We start from the raw sequence: 13,938 nt of genomic DNA, 5'->3' as shown, positions 1-13,938 counted from the left end.
TTAATGCCCTGGCCTAAATATTTACAATCATGGTCATATTTTGGTATTGCCACAGTAGGTATTCTGGGAAGTGTGAGTAGTTGTTTTTTTCTACCCTCTGTGCTGAAGGACTTTTTTTTTTTTTTTTTTTTTTTTTTTTTTTTTTTTGAGACAGAGTCCTGCTTTGTCACCCAGGCAGGAATGCAGTGGCATGATCTCAGCTCACTGTCACTGCAACTTCTAACTCCTGGTTCGAGCAGTTCTTCTGCCTCAGCCTCCCCAGTAGCTGGGACTACAGGCGCATGCCACCACGCCCAGCTAATTTTTTGTATTTTAGTAGAGACGGGATTTCACTGTGTTGCTCAGACTGGTGTTGAACTCTTGAGCTCACCCAGTCTGCCCGCGTTGGCTTCCCAAAGTGCTGGGATTACAGGGGTGAGCCACCGTGCCTGACCTGAAGAACTTCTTGTACTGCAGAAGATACAATTTCATTTAACTATTTTATTTTTTCCACTGGTGGTTAAAGTTGGTTCAATTGGGACATTTCAAATGTGATTGTGAGAATTAATTTGGAATATGGTTAGAAATACCGAATGTTAGATTCTAGATTTTTTGTCAGTCTAATTCAGAAACAAAAAACATTGTGGTTGAGAAAATCATACATGATTTCTTAGTAAGTTAATTACAAAGATAAGACAGGACCTTCAGCATTTTCTGAATTCCAGTCGTGTTCTCAGTAGCTGATGGTCTCTTTTATAATATTGTACCCATCACAAATTATACATTAGATTTTAGGTTTTATCTTATGTATAGGATTATATTCAGGGGTTATGGCCATGCATAGTTATCTATAAATGGTCTAAGTAAGTGCTTCTTTAGCTTTCCTTAAAGTACTTTTCAGGGTATACTGCTGTTTGGAGCAGTTTGTTACAAGCAGGACATATCTCGCTGAAGACTCCTTTTCTAGCTTGAAACAATGAATATTGCATTTTGCTCAATATACATTGAGTATCCCTTATCTGAAATGCTTGGGACCAGAAGTGTTTCAGATTTCAGATTTTTCAGATTTCGGGATGTTTGCATGTACATACTGTACTATCTTGGAGATGGGACCCAAATCTAAACATGAAATTCTGTGTTTCATATGTACATTATATACTACACATATCCTGAAGAGAAGTTCTTTTCTTTTTCAAGATGGAGTCTTGCTCTGTTACCTAGCCTGGAGTGCAGTGGTGTGATCTTGGCTTACTGCAACCTCTGCCTTGAACTTGGTTCTATGTACACTCAGAAACATACAGTTACAAACAGGGGAGTAATTGAAGCCACTGAATATATATATATACACATTCAGGAGAAGTTCAAGAATCCAAGAATTAGTTAAAAAGTAATATTCATGGCCGGGCGCGGTAACTCACGCCTGTAATCCTAGCACTTTGGGAGGCCAAGGTGGGTGGATCACGATGTCAATAGATCGAGACCATCCTGGTCAACATGGTGAAACCCCGTCTCTACTAAAAATACAAAAAATTAGCTGGGCATGGTGGCCCATGCCTGTAATCCCAGCTACTCGGGAGGCTGAGGCAGGAGAATTGCCTGAACCCAGGAGGCGGAGGTTGCGGTGAGCCGAGATCGCGCCATTGCACTCCAGCCTGGGTAACAAGAGCGAAACTCCGTCTCAAAAAAAAAAAAAAAGTAATATTCCACGCCCAGCGCGGGGGTTCAAGCCTGTAATCTCAGCACTTTGGGAGGCTGAGCTGGGTGGATCACCTGAGTTCAGGAGACCAACCTGGCCAGTTTGAGACCAGTTTGAGACCAGCCTGGCCAATGTGGTGAAACTCCATCTCTACCAAGAATACAAAAATTAGCCGGGTGTGGCGGTATACACCTGTAATCCTACTTACTTGGGAGGCTGAGGCAGGAGAATCACTTGAACCCAGGAGGTGGAGGTTACAGTGAGCTAAGATTGCATCATGCACTCCAGCCTGGGCAACAGAGTGAGACTCCGTCTAAAAAAAAAAAAAAAAAATAATAATAATAATAATGTTCCTTTCCAAGAATGGCATGCCCCTTCATTGGAGGAAACAGGTCTGCCATCTTCCAAAAATCCCTAGGTTTGCCATGCCATCAGAACAAGATTTTATAAGTTAATGATAACTTAGAATCAGCAAGTGTGTTTTGCCTTGTACACCTGTGCCTCCTTTTCTCTTTGAACACTTTTCCTTCTGACTCACTTTTATCAGGCCCTCCACAACTTGGCTGCTCACAGTTGCCTTGAAGTTCTGCATATTTACCTTTATGTTTCCTTTGGAAAAGAACTCAGGTAGTTTCTTGGTACATTTTGGGCAAATTCTGACATTCAACTTTATTATCTGATAAAAGGTTTAGGTCCTGCATAGATTGCTTCATTTGACATCACTTCATTTGTAAAATCAGTATATTAGAATACTCCTTCTATGTTTGGTCATTGAACTTTTGGGGTTCACCACACATTCTAGTTACTTGAGAATTTAAAAATATTCTAAACTGAAGTTAAAAGCTTTAGAATTAACTAAAATTCACCAAAATAATCTGTGTGTGTGTGTGTGTGTCTGTGTGTCTGTGTGTCTGTGTGTGTGTATGTAAACTCCTTGAGGAACTTTATTAAAATATTCATATAAAATCCTGGTTAAACTGCTTGCACTAGAAATCACTGCTAGTAGCTGCTATTAAATCCGCCACGGTGGAGAAGACGACCAACAATCTTGGGTGTTAGATTTTAACAATACCTAATGGCCTGAGAGAACCTGACTTGTTTAAGTGATATAATTGAATTCAGTTGAGCTTTAATGCTGTCTTCTGAATTATCCTAAAGAAAATTATTTCTAGACTTACTAGTGCATTTAGGTTTAACCTATTACAGTATTGTTCTCATTACTAACACAGTTAAATCATAAGGCTGCCTAAGAATTAGTTTTTCTTTTGTATGAGTTACTGGATCAGTTCTATGGTAAGATGGTAAAATACTATATTTATGTAAATCCTGGAGTTTGTATCAGTAGTATGAGGAGGAAAATTATCTTGTTAGGTTGGATTGAAATGGAGTGCTATGCATTCTTGTAATACTTTGCCATTTATGAAATGCTTTCAGATATCTTAAGTTGTTTAATCTTACTGAAAGTTTGTTTCTACTGGATTTAGTACATAAAAATACTGTATGATATTTTGAATCAGTTAAGGCCTCCATTTAATGAAAAAAATCTTGATTTCCGAGCTTTGTAGTCACTGTAATCATTGTGAGAATTTTCTTCTACTTGCATTTGGCCAAATCTTTATACTGTGAAATAAGCAGTATTGTTTAGGTTTAATGCCTTTCACATGTTTGCACATCCTGTTCAACAAGTGAGTAGCACTGGTGATAGAAGTGGGAAAAGTGAGAATTGAAGCCTGAAAGACCCTGATCCCAGCTTTGAGGCTTCAGCAGTCTCTTAACTGGCTTCTTTTTGTTGGCCTCATTTTCATGCTAATAAAACGTGGAGGCTGAACGTATTCCTTCTACATCTCAAATTTTTTGACTTAAATTTCTTAACTTTGGTTCAATTTACTCTGGCTTTCTATATAATATTTAGCTGGTTAAATATTAATGTGAGAACATGCCTCAGTTTCAGCTTAAAGATGTTTCTTTCATAATACAATTTTAATAATGGTTTTCAAATAGGTTGATGTGTTCATTTCTGTGATATTTAGAATAAATTCTTGAGCTTAATAGGTACTCACTAGATTTTTGTTGAATTAAATGCATTTTAAGTATTTAACGTGGCATTTGATTTATGATTATAAATAATCTTTCTCAGAATTAGAATATGTTTTTAGGGAGATCAGAGTATTTTTATGTATAGTGTTATCTAAGTTCATGAATGAAAACACTGTTTGCCAGAGTCTGTAGACAGGGATTTTTTTTTTTTTTTTTGAAATGGAGTTCTGCTCTGTCACTCAGGCTGGAGTGCAGTGGTGCTATCTTGGCTCACTACATTCTCCATCTCCTGGGTTCAAGCGATTCTCCTGCCTCAGCCTCCCAAGTAGTTAGGACTGTAGGCATGTGCCACAATACCGGGGTAATTTTTGTATTTTTAGTAGAGACTGGGTTTCAGCATGTTACCCAGGCTGGTCTCAGACTCTTGGCCTCAGGTGAGCCACCCTCTTTGGCCTCCTGAAGTGCTGGAATTACATGCATGAGTCACCCTGCCCAGGCTTTTTTTTTTTTTTTTTAATTAGGTCCAGGGATGTGGCTCATGCCTGTAATCCCAGTACTTTGGGAGGCCGAGGCGGGTGGATCATGAGGTCAGGAGTTCCAGACCAGCCTGGCCAACATGGTGAAACTCCATCTCTACTAAAAATCCAAAAAAATTTAGCCAGGCATGGTGGTGGGCACCTGTAATCTCAGCTACTCAGGAGGCTGAGATAGGAGAATCGGTTGAACTCAGGAAGTGGAGGTTGCAGTGAGCCAAGATAGTGCCACTGCACTCTAGCCTGGGAAGTAAGAGCAAAACTGTCTCAAAAAATAAATAAAAATTAGGTCCAAGTTCCAAGTAGATAGGTATTTGAAGTTTGAGTTAGGAAAGAGGTGCTGAGTTTTGGTTAACTCAGATTTTTAACCTTTAAAGTTTAGAACTGTATATAGCTTCATTTGCTAATAACAGTAATAGAAGAGGTAGGTGGTATTATCATCTCCATATTACAGAGCAGATTAAGTACTTTGCCCAAAGAAACACAAAGAATAAGTGAGGGAAGCAGGATTAAAATCTGGGGCGACCCTGGGTCCTGTGTGCTTAAGTATAACACTCTACCTTTTTCATTTATTCAGTCAGTTTTTATGATATGTCTCTTGTGCCAGGCTCTGGGCTAAGTCCTAGGTAACAAAAATGGGTCCTGGTGCTTTTGAAACCAAATGGCCTAGGCTTTATGACTTGTCCTTAGTTAATATATAACAGTTGGTTCTTTTTTAAGTGCAAAAAAGGGTATTCATTGTCCTTTTGAGATTAGTTTGGACATATACGATACTGAATTTGTGAGAGAATATTCTGTTTAGGAATTTCTGGCTTGTTTAGAAGGTCTGTGGTAGAGAAGGTAGAGAGTGCCTTTTGGAGTATGTTTATTATCTGTAGATGAGAGTTACAGATCTTAAATAAGAACAACCACAGTTCCTGCCTGCAAGGGCTTTCAGGCTAGCTTGAGGTGGCAAGACTGGTATATGAAAACAATCTCAGAGGAATTACAGAGAGCATTTAACCAGGGGTAATGTAGTGCCAACTCTGTACATTATTGGTTCTTTTTTTGAGACAGAGTCTCTCTCTGTCACCTAGGCTGGAGTGCAGCGGTGTTAGCTCACTGCAACCTCTGCCTTCTGGGCCCAAGTGATTCTCATGCCTCAGCCTCCTGAGTAGCTGGAACTACAGGCATGCACTACCATGCTTGGCTGATTTTTGTGTTTTTAGTAGAGGCAGGGTTTTGCCATTTGGCCAGGCTGATGTCGAATTCCTGGTCTCAGGTGATCTGCCTGCCCTAGCCTTCCAAAGTGCTGAGATTACAGGCGTGCGCCACCTTGCCCAGCCTACGTTATTGCTAAGTGAAATATGCAAATGATAACAGTGTGGTGGAATGTAAGAGGATAACATGAGTTGTAGGTGGATTGGAGAGAGGAATGAATAAGGAATGGTGGTGACGAGGGATGGTCTTGTTTTTCTAGGTAGCGAGAATATAGACAAAGATGGATAGGTACAGAGTTGTGTATAGAGGGAATACTTTCCTTTCCTTTCCTTCTTTCTTTCTCTCTCTTTTCCTTTTCTTTCCTCTCTCCATCCCTCCCTCCCTCCTTCCCACTCTCTCTCCCGTCCTTCCTGTCTGTTCTTTTTTCTTTCTTTCTTTTTTGTTTTTTGGAGACAGTCTCACTCTATTGCCCAAGCTGGAGTGCAGTGGCATGATCTCAGCTCATTGCAGCCTCCGCCTCCTGGGTCCAAGTGATTATCCTGCCTTAGCCTCCCCATTAGCTGGGGCTATAGGTGCCTACCACCACACCTGGCTAATTTTTGTATTTTTAGTAGAGACAGGGTTTCACTATATTGGCCAGGCTGGTCTTGAATTCCTGACTTCAGGTAATCCACCTGCCTCAGCCTCCCAAAGCACTGGGATTACAGGTGTGAGCCACCATGCCCGGCCTTCTTTCTTTTTTTTGAGACAGGTTGTTGCTTTGTTGTCTGGGTTGGAGTGTGGTGGCATGATCATGGTTCACTTCAGCCTTGACCTCCTGGGCTCAAGTGATCCTCCTGCCTCAGCCTCTGAGTAGCTTGGACTTAGAGGCGTATGCCACCACACCTGGCTAAAAATTTTTTTATTGCTTATTTTTTGAAGAGACGAGGTCTTGCTATTTTGTCTAGGCTGTTCTCAAACTCCTGGGCTCAAGCAATACTCTCACCTTGGCCTCTCAAAGTGCTGGGATTATAGGTGTCAGCCACCATGTGTGGCCACAGAATGTCTTTTCTGAAGAAGAAATAAGATAAGTTATATAAAATACCATTATCATAAAGCAATATACAAATACTAAAAAACATAAGAACTCAATCATTGTTTTTTGACTTCATGTATGAGGAACCTGACTCAAATTGGCTTAAATAATTAATACATGTTTAATGTTACATTATTCTAATGTGGCTGGAAATCCAGAAGTCATGCAAATTGTCAGACTGGTTGATACAGTGGCTTAATGCTATCATCAAGGACCAAGTTTCTTGCCAACTCTCTATTCCCTTTGAAGTTGGTGGCATCTTCAGGCTTGCTGCAAAGGTGACTGTAGCAGTTTGAGGTGTTACTGTCTGAGGAAGAGGGACTGTTTTTTCCTCCATCATCTTTAGGATTGAAGAACCTTTTCTCACAGTTCTCTTTTGGAGGCTGTCTGGGAGCTTCTACTCACATCTCATGGCCATTCCTTAGCAGGAATGGCAAAGAGAATGTCATTGGCAAAGAGAATGGGTTAAAACTAATTAGAACAGAGTGGCTATTGGAAAGTCAACCATGACTATTCCAAGAGTGATTTGAAATGTGATGGTGTTTTTATTTTTTATCACTTTTCATTTTGTGATGAGGTCTCACTCTCTCACCCAGGCTGAACTACAATGGCATGATCATGGTTCACTGCAGCCTTGACCTCCCAGGGTGAAGCAATCCTGCCTTAGCCTCTAGAGTAGCTGGGACTGCAGGCACGTGCCACCACACCTGGCTAATTTTATAATTTTTTGTAGAGATAGGGTCTCGCTATGTTGCCCAGGCTAGTCTCCAACTTCTGAGCTCAAGTGTTCCTCCCACCTTAGCCTCCCAAAGTCCTGGAATTACAGCAGTGAACTGCTGCACCAGGCCTTTTTCCTTAAATCTTTTTTTTTTTTTTTTTGAGATGGAGTTTCGCTCTTGTTACCCAGGCTGGAGTGCAATGGCGCGATCTCGGCTCACCGCAACCTCCGCCTCCTGGGCTCAGGCAATTCTCCTGCCTCAGCCTCCTAAGTAGCTGGGATTACAGGCACGCGCCACCACGCCCATCTAGTTTTCTTGTATTTTTAGTAGAGATGGGGTTTCACATGTTGACCAGGATGGTCTCGATCTCTCGACCTCGTGATCCACCCGCCTCGGCCTCCCAAAGTGCTGGGATTACAGGCTTGAGCCACCGCGCCCGGCCTGTCTTTAAATCTTTTTTTGTTTGTTGTTTTATTTTGTGTTGAGGCATTTTCAGTCAGCCTTTTGGACATCCACTTTTTTGGGGGGGAAATTAAAGAAAATTTATTTCTCTTTGTAAGATTTTTGTGCAGTGGCTCATGCCTGTAATGCCAGCACTCCAGTCCAGGAGTTCAAGACCAGCCTGGGCAACATAGGGACACTCTGTATCTACCAAAAAAAAAAAAAAAGGGAGACTGCAGTGAGTTGTGATTGCACCACTGCACTCCAGCCTGGGTGACAGAGAAGAGCCTGTCAAAAAAAAGAAAAAGAAAAATTGGTGCCTAGGAAGAAAGATGTGTGATTTTAAATAAATTATAAAACAGGCTGACTAAGTGCATATACCCTGTGAACGCCTGACTCTTGCACTAAGCAGTGAGAGAAAGGGGAAGCTGGAATTTATATTTTCCCCAAATACATGGTTTTAAAAATGAACATTTTCCATCTTTCTCCTAATCTATTGGGAAAAATGTATTTCATATAACCTTGTTTATTTGGTTGCCTAATTAAATCTGACAGTTGAGTCTTAAAAATTTGGAGCAGTAGTAAGATTATTTTGTTATGGTGTATCTGAATTTAATATTTAAGTACACACTGCAAAGGGCTTTGCCTTATTTGGTGTTTTTCATTCTGCTAATTTAGATTTCAGAAACCTCAGATTGGGGCTCTAGTTCGCCATCTATTGGTCCAATACCCTTCTGCTGTATTTTGGAATTAACTATTTATGTGTGTATGTGTGTACATTTAAAAAGTCAATTAAAGTTTTCCCCCAGGGTCGTAAATTAAAAATCCAAGACTAAGGACCTCTTTTGGATGTGTATACAAATATGTATGCATATATTAGTTTATTATTTGTGTAATTTGATCCTATGACTCTAAACTGCCTGCTTTTGATATTTGAGAACCATGGCTTGACAGTGTGATTTTAAGAGTATAAATGGAAACTCGCAGAAACCTAGGTGCAGATTTTGCAGGGGCAGGTGAGTTAGTGTAACTTTGTGGGAAGACTAAAACCGTTCTGTAACGACTGGGTGTTTTTTGATCAGCAGAAGTGACGTATAATGCCGGATATTGGTTCTGGTAAGCCACAAAAAAGTGTGAAGCATTTTGCGCCTTCCTTTTTGGTAGTAGAACATGATTTAATGATTTGAACCATTTTTTTCTTAAGTCATTTAAGCTAACTTTGATGAATCCTAGATTAGTCTTTTAAAAAGGTACTGTACTCATCTTTTGGCAGCTTTTTCTTTAAAGGATGGTAGAATTACACTTTGTGTAAGTGTGACACCTTGTATTACATTGTGTTTCTGAATTCTTTTAAGTCTAGGAAAGATTCCATTATTTTAAGGCCGTATTTTGGGAACGATATAAAATTCTGTACTGACAAACTGGTCATGAGAAATGATAAGGTGCCACCACTTTAAACCAACTCTGGTTACAAGGTGGGGAGTTGGCTTTTTGTTGTGAGATTTGTGTTTTTCTATGGAGTTCTTTGTTAAACTTTAGCATGGCAGTGAACTTCCTTTTGGTGGCGGCAGGAAGCATAAATACTCATTGTGTAATGCCATTTGCCTGTTTTGGCTGATCTGCCAAGCCATGACACCCCAAACAAAACGCGTGTTCACGAAAACTACAGTTCCCAGCGGGCTCGGCGCTGGCGGGGCCATCACCTCTCCTCTGGCTCCCGGCTGCCCCTTCCCGGGCTGGCCCGGCGCGGGCCCTGGTTCGCGCCTGCGCAATAACTACGTGCCCCCCCCCCCCCCCCCCGCCACTCTGGTAGCTGCGGAGCGCGGTGTTGGGGCTAGTGCCCAACAGTGCTGCAGTGTACGGAGGGAGGCTGGCTGCTAGGACAAAGGGCGAGTGGCGGAAGCCGCTGCGCTGGTCGGGGCGCTTTCTGCCCGTTTCAGCGTACGGTTAGCCCTGGAATAGAGTGGCGCCGACGGCCTTAGCCTCTTTACTACACAGTGCAAACAGTTCCTCGCTCAAGTCCTCTCGCACCGCGGCGCCGGCCCGCCCTGCCCCTCACAGCCGGCGCGCCGCACCGCCGGCCCCAGCACGGAGGGAATGTGACGGCGTCAGTGTGCCTCAGGTTAGCCTCACCTTGGCTGCAGCGAGGGCCGGCTCCCGCCTGCCGCAGTGCTGCGTGCCGTCGCCGCACGTCCGGGGCAGCTGGGGCCGGGCGCCGCGGCCTCCGCAGATGGAGGCACAAAAACAGCGGCCGCGGCGAGGAGCCATGACTGAGGCGGCGGCGGCCGCGCCTCCTGGCGGCCCGCGGGGGCGGCGTGGCGGGCGCCCCCTGGCGGCGCGCCGGGGTGGAGCGGCCCTTCGCCGCCGCAGCCGCAGCCGGCGGAGGCGCTGCTGTCCCTCCTCCCCGTGTCCCCGGCGCTCGCCCGCTCGCTCGCTCGCTCCATTCTCCCTCCGCTTCAGATTAAAGGGGGGGAGGGAAAAGGAGCTCGGCCGCCATTTTCCCAGTGCCGCCGCCACCGCCGCCACCGCTCGCCGAGCCGGCGGGAGAACCGAGCACCATAGCGAAGCCGACTCGTCTCGCCGCGGCGGCGCGAGGAGCGGCTGAAGCGCGCTCCCCGGCTAGAAAGAGGCGGCCGGGGGTGGCGGCCGGGGTGCGGGTTCGGGCTGCAGACGGCGGTGCTTGTTTGTGCGGGGCGGGGGGACGGCTTCACCCTCTGCCCCCGCCCGCCAGCCCGCCCTGCCTCCCGGCCGGGCTGCGGTCCCTGGCCGTGCCCGGGCCCCGCCGGAGCGGAGGAAGACCGAGAAAGGGCCCGAAAGAGAAGAAAAAGCAGCCGCTCCCCGCCGCCGCCTTCCCCTCCCCCTCCGCCTCGCCCCCCCCGCCCGGAAAGTCAGGGCGGCTCCGGGCGCCGGGGGGGAGGAGAGCGGCGGGCCCGGGCCGAAGCCGCAGCCGCGCGCCCCCGCCCGCTGGTGGCCCTCGGCGCCCAGGCCGGGGGGCTGTTTGCAAACTGCGCCCATTTTGTGGGGCTGAATCCGCCCGGGCTACGCTCTTCCATCACGTGGTAGGTGCTGCTGCTGCTCCTCTCCTCCTCCCGCTGCCCTTTCTCCTTCTCCTCTCTCTCCCTGTGGCTCCCATTTCTCTCTCTTTGTTAGTTGTTAACTAGAAAGGCAGGGCAGGGGAGAAAAAACCCCCGGAACTTTAAATGGCCTCTCCGAGCTTCCCCGCTGCGGGTCCGGGCTGGGAGTCGCCCCAAGGGCGGGGGTGTGCGGGGGCCCTTCCCCAGCAGCTGCCGCCTCGTTCGCCAGCTTTTCCTTTGGCGTTCTATTTAAAAAGGCGGCCTGGAGAACATGATTTATCCCCGTACAAGAACCCCCAAACAAACTCTGGCTCTCGCCTTGAACTTCTCTTGACTGCAAAAGGCCTTTCTCTCCTCGAAACACGTATCTTGCGCTTTGCATGGTTTGTATCACAACTCTGATTGTTTCATTTAATATTATTGTTGCCTGTAAATTCAGGTCACTTACGTTTTCAGATGTAGTCTCCCTCAGGCCGACGTGTTTTTTGTTTGTTTTGTGCTTTAACTAAAAAGGAAGAGGCATTTATTTGCTTTTAAGTGAGTTGGAATCTTACTGCCTTTTGGGGGGCCTGTTTTCCGGCTGACCGTCTTTTGATTCTTAGCAAATAGTTTAATTATTTTCCATACGGTAAACAGCCCTACTCTCTTGTTTTACTTAAAAATCCTCTTGTTTTCCAATGTTGGTATCCCAATGTGGATTTGAAGAGAAACATGTTACTTAACTATTGCTTATTGATTGCCTTAGGGGAGAAGGGGTGACATGATGGCGCCACTTTAAATTGCTCTCTTTCCTCTTCCTCGATCCCCCCCCCCCCTTTATCCTGGAGGTCACTGGAGCATTTTGTGACCTATTAATAAAACTACTTGAGGGTGTTAGCAGCACAACTCGTAGGGGCTGGAGTTTAGTGCCCCTAGGGTCGAGAGACCGACTCCCGCGGTCCCCAAAGTTCCCAGAAATCTCTCTAGTCCTCCAGCCTCGCCTCCCTACCCTCCATTCACAATCCTGGTGTTGCCATCTCCTTTGTCACGTGGCTAACAATCATTGTGTTTTTTTTGTTTGTTTTGGGGTGTGTGTTTATATTTTTAAATTGCAGCCCAGAGGAACCTTTCCTCTCCGCTTTGGAGAGATCAAAATGTTTTACGTGTTTTAGTTTTAGAGTCGGAGAACGTTTTAAAATAAACGATAAAATTACATAATCTTTGCCTTGCATAATCATGATATAGTTACAGATTGCTACTGAACTTCGTCTTCAAAGTCCTTTCAAGTATGGAAACTAGTACGTTAGAATATGTTTTCCATTTGTCAGGATGGTCTGTAATTTCTATTTTCTCTGCTTTTTGGGTCATTTAAAGGACCATTATTTACAAAGGCTTAAGTGGGTGTGTTTTCCCTTCCCCCTTTTCTATAGGCTGTACTTGGTTCCTTTTCTAGCATACTGTCTGACCAATTTAGAAAATTTCAGTTGTCTGCAGGCGTTGTCAGTTAAAACTATTGTTTTTTTTTTTAACCTTCTATCAACAGTGAATACTTTTGAGTAGTAATTGTTTTCTGCCTAATGCTAAGTGTGTTTCGTTAGCATTTCGGTTTTTGATCTAGAAATTTTTACTTTCAATCCTGTAGTTGTAGAAGTATGTTATTTCTGTTTCTTCATATCAGTTTTCCACATATTTGGGTAAATACCTGTTTTATAAAATACAAAGTACATTTCTGATTTTTCTACATAGTTTGCTAGACATTTTTTCCAATTTAAAAAAATCTATTGTGAATTAAACGTATTTTTTAAAAAATAAATATGAAATGTGATTCTTGAGTATGCATTGATCCTCTTACCATGCACATTGTCAATGGTTTGGACCATTTTCTTTGCTAACAGTTACATCATGTCATGTGATATGTGCAGTGTGATGTGTAGTTCTAAAAATAAGGCAAGGTAAAAATGCTCATCCCTTGGGAATTTAAAAAATGTATTATAAATGTGGAATAACTACCTACCCTCAGTCATGAAATTCAGAATTGGATTTCCACTAGGTGTATGCAACAAAGTGTGCGGTTCCTTTGATCTTTAACATAGTTGGCGTATTTGTTAGTAACTCATAATTTGAGGTGGTTGACTTTATTTCTTGAACAACTTGGAGAGAAACATTAAATGTTACAAAGGTTCTTAATGTCTGTATTATGGTGAAGATGGCTGTCACTCATGACCACCTCATTTGAGTATATGTAAGTGTCTGTGATTGTGAACAGTTAAAAGAATGATCAGTTAACAGTTACTAGAGCCTTTGTGATAGGGTGGAATTTTCGATCTTTCCATCTCTATGAATCTATTGAAGTAAAGTATTTTAGAAGTTTCCTTGCATCTTTTTTGAAAGCCGTATTCAGAACATTCGTATTTGACTTTGGTGCCTTAACAACGTGAGATGTTTAAGTTTTTGTCTGGTTTTCTTCCTGCCTACACACGTTATTTCTCTGGTTAAACCTGCAGAGCACTTTTTGTTAGGTGTTTCCTGTTGGAAAATTCTGGAAGTTAGAAAATGAGACCTTAGTTCACTTGTGAACTTATATTAAGGTGAGAAGAAAGTGAAGTAACTACTAAACTTTTTTCTTCACTGTCGCTAAGGCTACTCTTCCATCTCTAGTAATGCTACATTGTAACCAGCGTCTCTGCATCTTCTAAAGAGTTGGGTTGACCACAGATTTTAATTGTATTTTAAAGTGAATAGCAAGTTTTAGGTTTGTTCTGTTTAATATGACCTGATTCATGTAATCTGTAACCATAGGGTTGCTGTGGTTGTTTGAGAAGGTATTTTATTATTGAGTGGTTCTAATTTGGCCCCTTTGTGAATAGAGCTTAGTTACCTTGTTATATCAGACAAGCAATTTTTATTTATTTATTTATTTATTTTTTGACATGGCCTCGCTCTGTTGCCCAGGCTGGAGTGCAGTGGTGCCATTTTCGCTCATTGCAGCCTCTACCTCCCAGGTTCAAGCAATTCTCATGCCTCAGCCCCTGGAGAGGGTGGGGCTACAAGCATGTGCCACCACACCCAGCTATGATTTGTGTTTTTAGTAGAGATGGGGGTTTCACCATGTTGGCCAGGCTGGTCTGGAACTCCTGACCTCAAGTGATCTACCTGCCTTGGCCTCCTAAAGTGCTGGGATTACAGGCCTGAGCCACCATGCCTG

The 13,938-nt window shown here is 43.7% G+C and overlaps 1 protein-coding gene and 1 long non-coding RNA gene across 11 annotated transcripts in view; one reads left to right on the top strand and one right to left on the bottom strand.

Moving 5' to 3' along the window:
- The window catches only part of KANSL1 (KAT8 regulatory NSL complex subunit 1), a 222,142-nt gene that overhangs the window by 21,924 nt on the left and 186,280 nt on the right, over window positions 1-13,938 (top strand). For 4 of the 10 annotated variants that reach the window (XM_039476298.2, XM_039476297.2, XM_074388789.1 and 1 more), the window contains exon 1: window positions 10,122-10,739. The exons of the other annotated variants lie outside the window; for them this stretch is intronic. The gene's annotated coding sequence lies outside the window, so the exon portion shown is untranslated. Of the gene's footprint in view, window positions 1-10,121; window positions 10,740-13,938 lie in introns of those variants that run through there. 10 annotated transcript variants of the gene reach the window in all.
- Window positions 6,580-9,979, bottom strand: LOC120366834 (uncharacterized). The gene is made up of 2 exons (XR_005581367.1): window positions 9,814-9,979; window positions 6,580-6,940 (listed from the first exon to the last, which is right to left on the bottom strand). It is a non-coding gene; the product is annotated as an uncharacterized LOC120366834 (long non-coding RNA).

This window comes from Saimiri boliviensis, chromosome 17 (genome assembly GCF_048565385.1).
Source record: "Saimiri boliviensis isolate mSaiBol1 chromosome 17, mSaiBol1.pri, whole genome shotgun sequence".
In the NCBI taxonomy this organism is placed as follows: Eukaryota; Metazoa; Chordata; class Mammalia; order Primates; family Cebidae; genus Saimiri; species Saimiri boliviensis.
This window is presented reverse-complemented; position numbering and strand designations above follow the sequence as displayed.